Source organism: Zalophus californianus, chromosome 3, assembly GCF_009762305.2.
Source record: "Zalophus californianus isolate mZalCal1 chromosome 3, mZalCal1.pri.v2, whole genome shotgun sequence".
Classification (NCBI taxonomy): domain Eukaryota; kingdom Metazoa; phylum Chordata; class Mammalia; order Carnivora; family Otariidae; genus Zalophus; species Zalophus californianus.
Genome location: NC_045597.1, coordinates 102,392,176 through 102,407,342, shown reverse-complemented (window position 1 = coordinate 102,407,342; position 15,167 = coordinate 102,392,176). Strand labels below are relative to the sequence as shown.

The following is a 15,167-nucleotide window of genomic DNA, read 5'->3' as shown; positions in this document are numbered from 1 at the left end:
CAAGTGAATTCATCAGTTATTTAAGTAAGAACCGACAATGATAAGCTTTGAGTAGTGAGTAAGAATTGTATTAAAAAAAACAAAAAAGAAAAGAAAATAGGAATTGTATTTTGCTTCTTGACCCCAAGAGGATTCCTTTAGGTAAACCAACTATCTCAAAACTTATGTAAATTGCTAGAAGTTACCAGAAATCATTTTTTTTCTTTTTTTAAAAGAAACCAGATAAAAATAACCATCCAGCTTCAGGGTATTTAAAAAGTTTCTACAAAGATGAACCAAACTATAGTATTGCCTATACAAACTCCCACAACTAAACGTCAGTGCAATGATTTCTCTAGTGATACCATAAATATATTTCACTATCCTATAAATATCAGTTTTCATTTCTATCCTTATTAATCCCTAAAGCAACAGAAATGGCAAAGATCGTATCTCAGGTATTTGACTATAGACAACAGCATCAGTGTAGTTGCCTTTAAGTCTCAATGATTCTGCTCAATGACTAAATAATTGAATAAAATCTAGCATTTAACCTTCTCTAAAGATAGAAATACAAAGCATATTTGTTAACTAAACAACATATTAACACCAACAAAGTAAAAATTCAGTTATAGTGAACTAGTTAAACGTGAAGGGTTTTGTAAAATTATGCTATTTCTATGGCAATAGTGCTTTATGGCCATGTTACAAATGACTTCTGAGTAATCTAACTTTGTACAAAAAATTTATATTCTAATCCTAGTCAGTAATGAACTGATTGATGATATGCTATTTTCTCAACTTTTCTGTGAATGAATTTTCTGTAATACTTAAACTTGTAGGCTGATAAAGGACAAGGGGAGGCTTATTTCTTGCCCTTTAGTCTAACAATTAACAGTCAATCCTCTTTTCAGTTTAACAAATCACATGTACTTCAAATTCATGCTCTAAATTCCAAACACCATCAAAGCATACAATTGACACATTTCCACTCCTAGGAACATAAAGGGCAGGAATGGAAATGGGATGTGAAGATACAATCTTTTCTTGTGTTGGAAACATTACCTCAGAACATACACATACAGAAGCATAGACCACAGTGTCAGAATTTGGGCTCAGCTCTTTATAGACTGGAAAAGTAACTTACAATGGTCTTGTAAGAATATAATCCACTATAATTGAAAAGAACAATGTAGAAACCTGGCAGAATTTGCTGCAACATAACCTGACTTAAAATACCTTGACTTATATAGTCACATCCACCCAAGGAACTTCAACTATTTCTCATACTACTTTTGTAGTTTATTCAAAATACTTTCAAAGTTATGTTATCTTGAAATACAACTTTGAAAAAAAATGCCAATTTATGGACAAATGTGGCTCCAATTTCCTTTATTTAAATTCACTAATTTTTGGAGATTCACATTGGAGCCTCCCAGCCCAAAAATTCTCTTATGAAAAAACATCTGACAGCAAAAACTCTCAATAAATAGTTATAGATTCCATGTCACAGAATACTGCGTTATGGAATTTGCATCGGTAAGTTTCCAATGGTATTTTAGATTCCCTAACGCAACCTAATCCCAATCAATATCCATGTCATAGTGTATCTCCACACAAACATCGTGCACATTTTCAAAATGTGACAACATAACATGAAATCTAAAACATGTGACTCCAGCACCTCATCATTTGTAACAGAGCGTAGTGGGCTGTAAACCCAGGATATGACTGGTGGGTGATATGAAGATGAATAAGGTCCCTATCTTTGAATTAGGTATGCTTAGCCCTGACACCATATTAGAATAGTAGTATAAATAGGACTTATGAAAGCAGGAGGGAGAAATTAATCCTGACAGAGGTAGACATCTGAGCTTGGACTTATGGGAAAAAAAATGTCAGAAAAAAGTATAAAATGAATAATACCTGTGGGGAAGAGTAGAAGTAGAAGAGTTGGGAGAACATGAAGTTCTAGATTTGAAAGACTTGGAAAATAGAACAATGACTAAATATTAGTACTTCATTCAGAAGTAGCATAAATACACTGGTAGCATATTCTCTCTTTTTTTTAAAGATTTTATTTATTTGACAGAGAGAGACAGCAAGAGAGGGAACACAAGCAGGGGGAGTGGGAGAGGGAGAAGCAGCCTCCCCAAGGAGCAGGGAGCCCAATGCGGGGCTCGATCCCAGGACCCTGGGATCATGACCCGAGCTGAAGGCAGACGCTTAAGGACTGAGCCACCCAGGCGCCCCTGGTAGCATATTCTTAAAACATTAGTGGAGCTATTAAAAACAAGAATGTCAAGCACTTTAGAAAGAAAATATATTTCCTAAGAAGCTCATATTAACATAATTTTGTTCACTGCCTTATTTCCAGATGTTTTAAAAGCTGTAAATAACCCTCCTAAGTGGCTCCTGCTGCATTACATCCTGCAAGCAGCCTGGACAGGGATGGGAGGCACTCCAAAGTGACTGCTGTCCTGGGGAGAAGGGAAGATAACCACACAAACTAGTTTCACTGCAGCCCCAGCAGATGGACTGGGGGCAGACATTTGATCTGACTGCCAGTCACATCCACCAACAAAAAGCTCTCAAGCGGCAGCACAAGAAGAGAGCCCTGTAGTTTGGGATCACTGCAGCCATGCCAGACAAATTGGGGGCAGGCATCTGGTCTGACTGCTGGCCCCACCTACCTACAAAAACCTCTCAGGGGACCCAGCGGGGCAGTGCCACTGTAGACCCAGTGAACTGGATGAGGGCAGGCATCTGGTCTGACTGCTGACACTGCCCAGGTACAAGCCCACAGTCGCCCTAAACAGCACAGGGACTAAATCCTGCCCACAGCATGCAAGGTGGGCCACTGCAGCTAAGAGGATTGAAGGCAAATGTGGCTCAGATACAGCAGCAGCGCACATGCAACCCACGGAGGAGACACCCTGAAGAACCGGGTTCAGGTCAACAGGAAACATTGTGCTACAGGGCACCACCCTTCTTCCTAAGGCCACTATTTTCAAGATCAGTAGACATAGCTGACTTTCCTAATACACAGAAACAAACACAGAGAGTTAGACAAAATGAGGAGATAAGAATACGTCCCAAATGAAAGAACAGGACAAAAATCGCAAAAGAAGAGCTAGTGAAACTGAGATCAGCAATATCCCTGGATAAATAATTCAAAGTAATGATACTTTGTAATGATACAAAGATACTAACTGGACTTGAGGGAAAAAATGGACAAACTCAACGAGAACTTCAACAAAGAGAAAAAACAAACAAAAAACCAGTCAGAATGAAGAATTAGGTAACTGAAATGAAAAATATACTAGAAGGCATCAGCAGATTAGAGGATGCAGAAAAACAGACCACTAACCTAGAAGACAGGGTAATGAAAACCAAAAAGAAAAAATAATAAGAAAAAATGAGACTAGGTTAAGGGAGCTCAGCAACATCATCAAGTGTAATAACATTTGCATTATTGGGATCCCAGAAAGAAATGAGAGAGAAAAGGAGGCAGAAAATTTATTTGAAAAAATAACAGCTGAAAACTTCCCAAATCTGACAAAAGAAACAGACATCCAAATCCAGAAGGCACAGAGGGTCCCCAAAAAAATCAACCCAAGAAGGTCCACACCAAGATACTTAGTAATTATAAGCAGTGATAATGAGAGAATTTAAAAAGCAGCAACAGAAAAGAAAACAGTTACTTAGGAGGGAAATCGCAGAAGACTATAAGCTGATTTTTCAGCAGAAACTTTGCAAGCCAGAGTCATATGATATACCTCAAAGTACTGAAAGGAAAGAAACCACCAACAAGAACACTATGACTGGCAAGATTATCATTCAGAATAGAAAGAGAGAGAGTTTTCTAGGCAAACAAAAGTTAAAGGACTTCACCACCATTAAACCAGACTTACAAGAGAAATTAAAGGGAATTCTTTGAGTGGAAAGAATGCCATAATCAAGAGTAACAACATTATGAAAGAATAAAATTTCGTATGTAAATACAAACACAATAAAAGTAGTGGATTAATCATTTATAAAATCATTACAGAGGTTAAAGCACAAAAGCAGTACATTAAATTATATCTATAAAAAGCGTTTAAGGGATCCACAAAATAAAAGGATGTAAAATATCACATCATATACATAGAATGTGGGTTGGAGGGGATTATAAATTAGTTCTCTTACAACAGGTTCAAAGTTAAATTGACATCAATGTAATATAAACTGCTATATGCATAAGATGTTATATATGAACCTAATGGTACCCACAAGTCAAAAACCTGCAATAGATACACAAAATAAAGAGAAAGGAATCTAAGCATTTCACTGAAGAAAGCCAGCAAACCACAAGGGAAGAGAGGAAAAGAAAGGAAAAGAGAAGAACTACAAAAACAACCATAAAACAAGTTAACAAAATAGCAGTAAGTATATACCCATCAATAACTACTTTGAATGTAAATAGACTAAACGTACCAACTAAAAGACATACAGTGAATAAATGGATAAAAAAAGCAAGACCCTGAGATGCCTGGGTGGCTCAGTTGGTTAAGCATCTGCCTTTGGCTCAGGTCATGATCCCAGGGTCCTGGCATCAAGTCCCGCATCAGGCTCCTTGCTTAGCAGGGAGCCTGCTTCTCCCTCAACCTGCCATTCTCCCTGCTTTTGCTCTCTCTCTCTCTCTCTCTCTGACAAACGAGTATATAAAATCTTAAAAAAAAAAAAAAGGCAAGACCCATGTATGTGATGTCTAAAAAAGTCTTACTTCAGACTTAAATAATCATGCAGACTGAAAGTTAAGGGATACAAAAACATTTACCATGCAAATGGAAGTGAAAAGAAAGCTGGGGAAACAATACTTACATAAGACAAAATAGTCTTTAAAACAAAGACTGTAACAAGAGACAAAGAAGGATACTACATAATGATAAAGGGAACAATCTAACAAGAGGATATAACAATTGTAAATATTTATGCACCCAACACAGGAATACCTAAATTAACATAAAGTAACTATTAAGAGATATCAAAGAAGAAATTGATAGTAATACAATAATAATTCGGGGCTGTAACACTCCAATGTTACATGGGTAATCAATGGATAGATCATGATGCACAGATCATCAATCAATGGATAGATCATCCAGAGAGAAAACAAGGAAGCAGTGGCTGTGAATGACACATTGGATCAGGTGGACCTATCAGATATATTCAGAAGATTCTTTCAAAAAACAGTGTAACATACATTCAAGTGCACATGAAACAGTCTCCAGAACAGATCACTTGTTATGCCACAAAACAAATTTCAGTAAACTGAAAAATATTGAAAACATATCATGCATCTTTTCTGACTACATGGTATGAAACTAGAAATCAATCACAAGAAAAATTCTGAAAAGAACACAAATACATGGAAGCTAAATAACATGCTACTAAACATTGGATGGCTCAACCAAGAAATCAAAGAGGAAATCAAAAAATACATGGAGACAAATGAAAATGAAAACACAATGGTCCAAAATCCTTGGGATGCAGCAAAAACTGTTCTAACAGAGGAGTTTACAGCAATACAAGACTACCTCAAGAGGCAAGAAAAATTTCAAATAAACAACCTAATCTTAGACCTAAAGGAGCTAGGAAAAGAACAAATCCCAAAGCCAGTAGAAGGAAGGAAATAATAAATTTTAGAGCAGAAATAAATGAAATAGAGACTAAAAACACAAGAGAACTGATCAATGAAACCAGGGGCTGATTCTCTGAACAGATAAACCATTACCCAGATTCATAAAGACCAAAAGAGAGACAGAGACAAAGAGAAAGGACTTAAATAAAATCAGAAATGAAGGAGGAGAAATAACTGACAGCCACAGAAATACAAAGGATTATAAAAGAATATTATAAAAAATTATATGCCACAAATTGGGACAATCTGGAAGGAATGGATACATCCCTAGAAACATATAATCTTCCAAAATGAAATTAGGAAGAAATAGAAAATCTGAACCTCTCAATTACTAGCAATGAAATTGAATCAGTAATGAAAAACTGCCCCAAAACAGAAGTCCAGGACCAGATGGCTTCACAGGGTAATTCTATCAAACTTTATTTATTTGAGAGAGAGAGAAAGAGGGTGTAAGAGATCACAAGCAGGGGGGAGGGGTAAAGGGAGAAGACTCCCTGCTGAGGAGGGAGCCCGATGCGGGACTCAATCCCAGAACCCTGGGATCATGACCTGAGCTGAAGGCAGAAGTTTAATCGACTGAGCCACTTGGGCACCCTCTATCAAACATTTATTTTTTTTATTTTTTATTTTTTTAAAGATTTTATTTATTTATTTAATTGACAGAGAGAGAGCGACAGAGAGACAGCGAGAGAGGGAACACAAGCAGGGGTGAGTGGAAGAGGGAGAAGCAGGCTTCCCGCTGAGCAGGGAGCCTGATGCGGGGCTCGATCCCAGGACCCTGGAATCATGACCTGAGCTGAAGGCAGTCGCTTAACCAATTGAGCCACCCAGGCGCCCCTCTATCATACATTTAAAGAAAAGTTAATACCTATTCTCAAACTATTCCAAAAAAAAGAGGAAGGAAAGCTTCTAAGTTCATTGTATGAGGCCAGAACTACTGATACCAAAACCAGATACACTACAAAAAAGGAAAACTACTGGCCAATATCTCTGATGAACACAGATGCAAAAATTCTCAACAAAATATTAGTAAACCAAATCCAACAATACATTAAAAAAAAATCATTCACCAGTGTAGAGTGAAATTTAATCCAGGGATACAAGGGTGGTTCAATATTTGCAAATCAATCAATGTGAATCATCACATTAACAAGAGAAAGGATAAAACCACATCATCATCTCAGTAGATGCAGAAAAAGCATTTGATAAAGGACAACATCCACTCATGATAAAAACCCTCAACAGGGGCGCCTGGGTGGCTCAGATGGTTAAGCATCTGCCTTCAGCTCCAGTCATGATCCTGGGGTCCTGGTATGGAGCCATGCATCAGGCTCCTTGCTCAGTGGGGGGCCTCCTTCTCCCTCTCTCTCTGCTGCTCCCCCTGCTGTGCTCTTTCGCTCTGTCAAATAAATAAAGATCTATAAAAAAAAAAAAACCCTCAACAAAGTAGGTTTAGAGGGAACAAACATACATAATAAAGCCCACATACGAAAAACCCACAGCTAATATCATTCTCAGTGGTGAAAAAGAGCTTTTCCTCTAAGAGCAAGAACAAGACAAGGATGTTTACTCTCACTACTCTTATTCAACAAAGTACTGGAAGCCCTAGCCCCAGTAATCAGACAAGAAATAAAAGTCATCCAAATTGGAAAGGATGAAGTAAAAATTTCACTATTGGAGATGACATAATATTATATATGGAAAACCCTGAAAATTCCACCAAAAAACTACTAGAACTGATAAATGAGTTTAGTAAGGACACAGGATACAAAATTAACATACAAAAATGTGTTGCATTACTATACACTAATAATAAAGTAGCAGAAAGAGAAATTAAGAAAACAATCTCACTTGTAATTGCATCAAGAATAAAATACCTAGGAGTAAACTTAATCAAGAAGGTACTTTGAAACTACCAAACATTAATAAGAGAAACCAAAGATGACACAAACAAATGGAAAGATATTCCATGTTCATGGATTAGAAGAATATTGGTAAGATGTCCATACTACCTAAAACATTTTTTACAGAACTAGAACAAACAATCCAAAAATTTGTATGGAACCAGAGAAGACCCTGAACAGAAAAAACAATCTTGAAAAAGAACAAAGCTGGACGTATCACATTCCTAGATTTCAAACTACAGTATAAAGCTGTAGTGATCAAAATAGTATGGTACTGGTACACAGACAGACACATGGATCAATAGAACAGAACAGAAAGCCCAGAAATAAATCATATTTATATGGTCAATCAATTTATGACAAAGGACACAAGGGCATACAACGGGAAAAAGTTTCTTCAACAAATGGTCCTGGGAAAACTGGGCAACTACATGCAGAAGAATGAAACAGGACCATTTTCTTACACCATATACAAATAAACTCAAAATGAATTAGAGTCGTTAAGTGTGAGACCTGAAATCATAAAAATCCTGGAAAAAAACATATGCAGTAACTTATTTTTTAAGAGTTTACTTATTCATTTATTTTTTATTTTTTAAAGATTTTATTTATTTATTTATTTGAGAGAGAGAAAGAGAGAAAGGAACAGCATGAGAGGTGAGAGGGTCAGAGGGAGAAGCAGGCTCCCCGCTAAGCTGGGAGCCTAATGTGGGACTCGATCCTAGGACTCTGGGATCATGACCTAAGCCGAAGGCAGTCGCTTAACCAACTGAACCACCCAGGCACCCCAGCTTACTCATTTTTTAAAAAGTAATTTCTACAGCCAACATGGGGCCTGAATTCACGACCCTGGGATCAAAAGTCACATGCACTATTGACTAAGCGAGTCAGGCGCCCCCTAGGCAGTAATTTCTTCTTTGATATTGCCTTAGAAACATTTCTCTAGACAGGACTCCTTGGGTAAGAGAAATAGCAAAATTTAACAGTGGGACTATACCAAACTAAAAAGCTTCTGCACAGCAAAATAAACCATCAACAAAACAAAAAAGTAACCTACTGAATGGGAAAAGATATTTGCAAATGATATATCCGGTACACAGTTAATATCCAAAATACATAAAGAACTTACAGAAGTCAACAAGAACTCTCAAATAATCCAACTAAAAAATGGCAGAGGACATGAACAGACATTTCTCTAAGGAAGACATACAGATGGCCAACAGACACTTGAAAAGATGCTCAACATCACTCATCATCAGGGAAATGCAAATCAAAACCACAACGAGCTATCACCTTACACCTATCAGAATGGCTAAAATCAAAAAACACAGTAAATAACAAGGGTTGGTGAGAATGTAAAGAAAAAGGAACCCCTGTGCACTGTTGGGGGGAATATTAACTGGTGCAGCCATTGTAGAAAACAGCATGGAGGTTCTTCAAAAAATTAAAAATAGAATTACCATAGGATCCAGTAATTCCACTGCTGGGTATTTACCCGAAGAAAATGAAAACAATAATTCAAAAAGATATATGCACCCCTATGTTTGCTGCAGGATTACTTACAGTAGCCAAGATATGGAGGCAATCCAAGGGTCCACTGATAGATGAGTGGATAAAGAAGATGTGGTATATGTACACCATGGACTATTACTCAGCCATTAAAAATAATGAAATCTGCTATTTGCTACAACATGGATACACCTAGAGAATATAATGTTAAGTGAAATGAGTCAGGGAGAGAAAGACAGATACCATATACTTTCACTCATATTTGGAATTTGGAAAACAAAACAAATGAACGAACAGAAAGAAAGATTGAAACAAAAACCAGACTCTTAAGTAAAAAGAATAAACAGGTTGTTATGAGAGGGGAGGTGGTTGGCAGGATGGGTGAAACAGGTGAAGGGGATTAGGAGTACAGGTATCCTGATGAACACTGAGTAATGTACAGAATTGTTGAATGATTATATTGTACACTTGAAACTAATGACATTGTATGTTAATTATACTTAAAGAAACTCCACTGTACAGGTAATATAAAATTGATCTCTTTAATTGTTCTCTCATGGTGTATGCCTTAAAAACAAAAAATGAAATGGTGTGCTTTTTAAGAGTAAGGTTAGAAACTTTAACATCCCCCTTCCCCACCCCCATTAAAAACAAAGACACCCGTACCAGCTATTGCAGAGCTAAGCCAGTAAGTGGGCACTCAATATTATACTCACTAATAGATAATAGAGAAAAACATATTCTTAACAAAGAATCAAAATAATATATGCTTCTACATGAAACCAGAAGCTTACTATGCATGCTGACAGGCAGACTGAGAATGGCATTTTTCACTCTTCATGTTTAGCAAATGGCTCTGTAAGCAAAAGCTGAACTTAAGTTTTAAGGTAACATGTTTAAAATATGGTTAAACACAGTAAATTGCCCTTTCATTAAAATGAAACTTGACCGCATGATTACAAAGCACTCAGTGAATTCATGAATTCTTGGGTCACTCATAAATCCTCTCCTTAGAATCTGCACTGCAGCTGAAATGCAGATTTCATGTCATTAATCTCGAAGTGTTTACTTGATAAGGAATAACACAAAACTGTTTTAGTTTACATTTAATACATAATGCTTGAAACAAAGGTTTTATTTCAATATTTCTGAATAAGTCTGGACATTTAAAACATCTCTTAAAAAAGCCTTACTTGATTATACTATAGGTTTTCATAGTAGAACATTTGGAAAATACAAAAAAGGAAAAAGCCACTATGGAAAAACCCATTTTTGTAAAACAATTACTCATAGATAATCACAATTTACATGTATATATAGGTAGCCTTATTTTTATGTTCAGATATAATATAAATATCCATTTACACTATAGAAACGGCACACATACTGTTTTAAAACCTTTTCCATGTAATGTTTCCATAGCTATGGACAGATAAGATTAACAGAAATTTTTAAAAATGATGGGAAGTAAGTCAATCAGAGGAAGACAGTTACCATACGATCTCACTCATATGTGGAATTTAAGAAACAAAACAGGATCATAGGGGAACGGAGGGAAAAATAAAACAAGACGAAATCAGGGAGGAAGACAAACCATAAGAGACTCTTATTCATAGGAAACAAACTGAGGGTTGCTGGAGGGAAGGGGGGGTGGAGGAATGGGGTAACTGGGTGATGGGCATTAAGGAGGGCACATGATGTAATGAGCACTGGGTGTTATATAAGCCTGATGCATCACTGACCTCTACCTCTGAAACTAATAATACACTCTATGTTAATTGAATTTAAATAAAAACAAAAAAAAATGGGAAGGAACTATTTAAGTAAATTTTCTTAGAACATATTTAGACCTCAAGTTACTTCAAGGATAAGAAAAGAAGTCAACTGATGTGAACTCTGTTGGACTTTAAGGAAAGGGCATATGTTAAGAAGCTAATAAGACAAAAAGACTAAATATTTTAAAACAAACTATGTCAGTTTCCTCCGGCCACTCTGGAATGCAGACCAAACACAAATTTAGCCCAAAATTCCTATGCCTTTTAATTTTGTTTACTGTTTTTTTTTTTTTTTTTTTTTTTTTTTTTGATGGTACCACAAAGTAACATTAGTAGCTAACATTTACATGACATTTATTAGGTTTTGGGCATTGTTCTAAGCACTTTATATATAAAGTGAGATGAAGAAACAAAAGCACAGAGAGGTTCACACCGCATTGCCCAAGGTTACCTCCTGGTAAGTGTTGTAGCTGGGATTTGCACATAGTAGTCTGATTCTAAAATTTACTTTTCTCAGGGACAAATGTTGAAGTAGAACAAGTATTAGAGTAATACTACTCAAATAAGTGGAACACTATATACTTGGTCTCCTTCCATTTTTTTAGTATTTTGGTTAATGAAGACTTTTACTGTAGTTTAAGATACTTGTCTCAAGATAAATTTAATTATAGGAAAAAAATTATTGCAAATAGTCAATCAACCAGGGAAACTTTTTCATTTGAATTTAAGATTATTTGTAGGTATAAATATGGTTATCCAAAATAGGAATAAGAGTGAAAAGTTGCGGGCGCCTGGGTGGCTCAGGTCATGATCCTGGAGTCCCGGGATCGAGTCCCACATCGGGCTCCCTGCTCGGCAGGGAGTCTGCTTCTCCCTCTGACCCTCTTTCCTCTCATGCTCTCTCTCTCTCATTCTCTCTCTCTCAAATAAATAAATAAAATCTTAAAAAAAAAAAGAAAAAAACTGTTTTAAAAAAAAGAGCGAAAAGTTGCAGAACAGTTAGTGCAGATGGTAGGTAGATGAACTTGGAGCTAAAAAAAAAAGACCATATATCAAAGAGTTTAAACGATCAGCCCATAATGTCTTCTCCTTGGGAGGGACTCTCCTTTACTTGTTTTGCCCATTACTCTCAAGATGTGTGGTTTGTGACCTCCTGTATTTCAAGATTACACTTCCTTGCCTTATTATAATTCGATCTCACATGTACATGAAACATTTGGGAAGAGGAAAAGGACGCTCAAATGGTGACATGTTTCAGGTTCATGTCCCTTGATCTGTGTCTCTCAAACTATTTTCATGCCAATCTTCAATGCTTCTTGTTGGGGTTTAGCTTTGCTATTTTGCTTCAAAGGCTGACTTTGCTCAAAATGTATACTCTGTTTCTATAGCTCAGATGAATCCACACAAGATTTAACAGAATTTTCATTATCTGGATCTCTTCTCTGCAAAGTTGACTTGTTTTGCCAAGAAATCAGACTCTACCTGGTGGGGCAAAGCTAGCTTTAACCTGGATGCCTGTGTACAAAGGGTAATGTTCTGTATCATGGGTTAAGTCTTAAGTTCTTGTGAAGCAATGATTTTTTTTCAATACAGAGTAGCTTTACATTCACATTTATATTTGAGGCAGGAAAACTCACCAGGTATGAACCCCATTGGGCAGGAAGCTGCCAGGGCTTAAGGACTCTTTCTAAGCCTATCATGGCTGAAAAAAAGTATCATTTAACATTTGATACTCTGTATGACTAGCACCTTAGGAGGTAAATTCTAGGGTAATTTGGACAGGTGCCTGAACATTTTTCTAGAAGTCACAAAGAGATGCCAGACCACTCATTCCAATAATGACAACAAAAAACCCACAACCTAGTAACTAGTTGAAAAGTTGTAATTTTTAAAAAAGATTTTATTGGTCAGAGAGAGAGAGAGAGTGCGCACAAGCAGGGAGAATGGCAGGCGGAGGGAGAGGGAGAAGGAGACTCCCTGCTGAGCTGGGAGCCTGATGTGGGACTCGATCCCAGGACTCTGGGATCATGACCTGAGCCGAAGGCAGATGCTTAACCTACTAAGCCACCCAGGCACCCCAAAAGTATCTAATTTTGGAGTATATTCTCTAAAGAGCAGGATATTAAAAGTTGCAAAAAGACTGGGGCGCCTGGCTGGCTCAGTCAGAAGAATGTGTGACTCTTGTTCTTGGGGTTGTGAGTTCGAGCCCCATTGTGGGTGTAGAGATTACTCAAATAAAAATTAAAAAAAAGTTGGAAAAAAGATTAATCGACATTTTTGGGGTGACGTAAGACCATGGGAATTATGTTGGTTAAAGTTACTATAACCACAGGGAAAACTAGAAATACTCAGTTTGAAAGCACTAAAAACAGAAAAATCCACCACATCATTCTACTAATCAAATTAAAGATAACTTTACCACTGTCTATGCAAGACAAAGTCATTAATAATTTATTAGCAACATAATATAAAGGATCATCTAATCACAAGTATGCCTCACTTTATGCACATTTGGTAAATAAAATTTACATTTAAAAGAACTGTTCAAGTTACTCACAAATTCCTCTGAACCTGTGTTTAAGCAAAGGAATCTCAGGCTGCTGAGCATCAACTGTTACAGAGTGGCACTGAGTAGAGAAGTGGCACTGTGGTTCAAGTTCATTATCTAATTATTCAGTCTAAAAGGAAGGGAAGGGACATAGTTCTGATAGTTTAGATGGTATAGTTTGAAGACTGCCAAGTATGAGTAAAATAAAATAGAGTGATCTAGAAAAGAGGGAGAAAGCTGAAGACTTGGAAAGAGGAAGTAGATTCCTAGAGAATGAAAAGTACCATTAGGTTGCTGGAGGGGAGGTGGACAGGGAGATGGGTTAAATAGGTGATTGGGTAGAGGCGCCTGGCTGGCTCAGTCAGAAGAGCATGTGACTCTTGGTCTCGGGGTTGTAAGTTCCAGCTCCAGGTTGGGTGTAGAGATGACTTAGATAAATAAACTTAAAAAAAAAAAAATAGGTGATGGGTATTAAGGAGGGCACTTGTGGTGAGCACCAGGTGTTGTATGTAAGTGATGAATCACTAAATTCTACTCCTGAAGCTAATATTGCACTCTGTGTTAACTAGCTGGAATTTAAATAAAAACTTGGAAGAAGAAAAAAAAATTCTAAGAGCATTTCCAGTATTCTAACATGCAATATATCACCAACTTGGCTACACCTAAATTATTCTTCCTTTAATAGTAAGTGTTTCAGTATATCAGAAATTAAAAAAAACACAAATCATTCCTTTGATCTATCTAGATTTAACCCGGAAGTCAGAGGAAAATAGGATCTATATCATCTGTAGAAATTTGTGTCAATATTGTGGGAAAACATGTATTTTGTAAAGTAAGCAATGCCAATAAAAGTGATACCAAACAACAGAATAAAAACCTCCAGACCTCAACATAGGTGTTACTTAACAATCTCATTCTCCTTTGTTAAAGGACTGCACTGCTGCAATATTACCCCATTTCTTCCAGCACTTTCAGAGAAGAGTACAATCAATTCTGCAAGCAAAGAGAACTAGGACAATATAAATTGATGGCTTAGGCACTTCCCTGGAGGGCTCCAAAGAATATTCTATTTTTAACTCTCTTTCACTTCAACAGAGAAGAGAGCAAGAAGGAAACACAGTGCTCAGCAGAAAAGTATTGCACAGGCTTTAACAGGCTAGTTTTACTTTATGCAGGTGACCTGAACAGCATTTGTGTTAAAGGAAAGCATTCTTAGTAATATGAATTAGATATAAGAAAGATAATAAAAAGAACTGAAGAACTGTTTTGTCAGAACAGCCCTAAATCTAAGGTGATTTCATTTAAGTTTTTCAAGACTAAACTTGTAGAGCAGAAGCAGTATGAGGGGAGATTTGTTTCTGTTTTTGTTTGTTTTTGATAAGCCAGTTCTGCCAACTCTAAGTTTATATGTAACTAGGTATCTACAATGCAATTTAGATGAACTGTTTCCAAAACCTCAAGTTTGTAATCCTGGTCTGTCTTACACACCTGCAGCACATTTTTAGTGAGCAGGCAAGTTCAACTAAGGATAGCCTCTTTGGTGAATTTAGAAGAAGACATGAACAACAGCACACCTTCACTATTCTTTCTCCTGTTATCACCTTCTGCTCCACTATTTCTGTGCCTGAAATAAACATAAACACAAACACAAAAAAAACGAATCTAATAAAAACAGCCACGTAGAGGTTATAACTCATGGCTTTTTAAATGATGACCCTATGGAAGAGTCTGTAGAGCTCAAGGAAATCTGTGGGTACTTACCAGATACT

The 15,167-nt window shown here is 36.7% G+C and overlaps 1 protein-coding gene across 11 annotated transcripts in view; it reads right to left on the bottom strand.

The window, feature by feature from the left end:
- R3HDM1 (R3H domain containing 1) overlaps positions 1 to 15,167 on the bottom strand; it is a 198,699-nt gene that overhangs the window by 54,067 nt on the left and 129,465 nt on the right. The window lies entirely within an intron of this gene.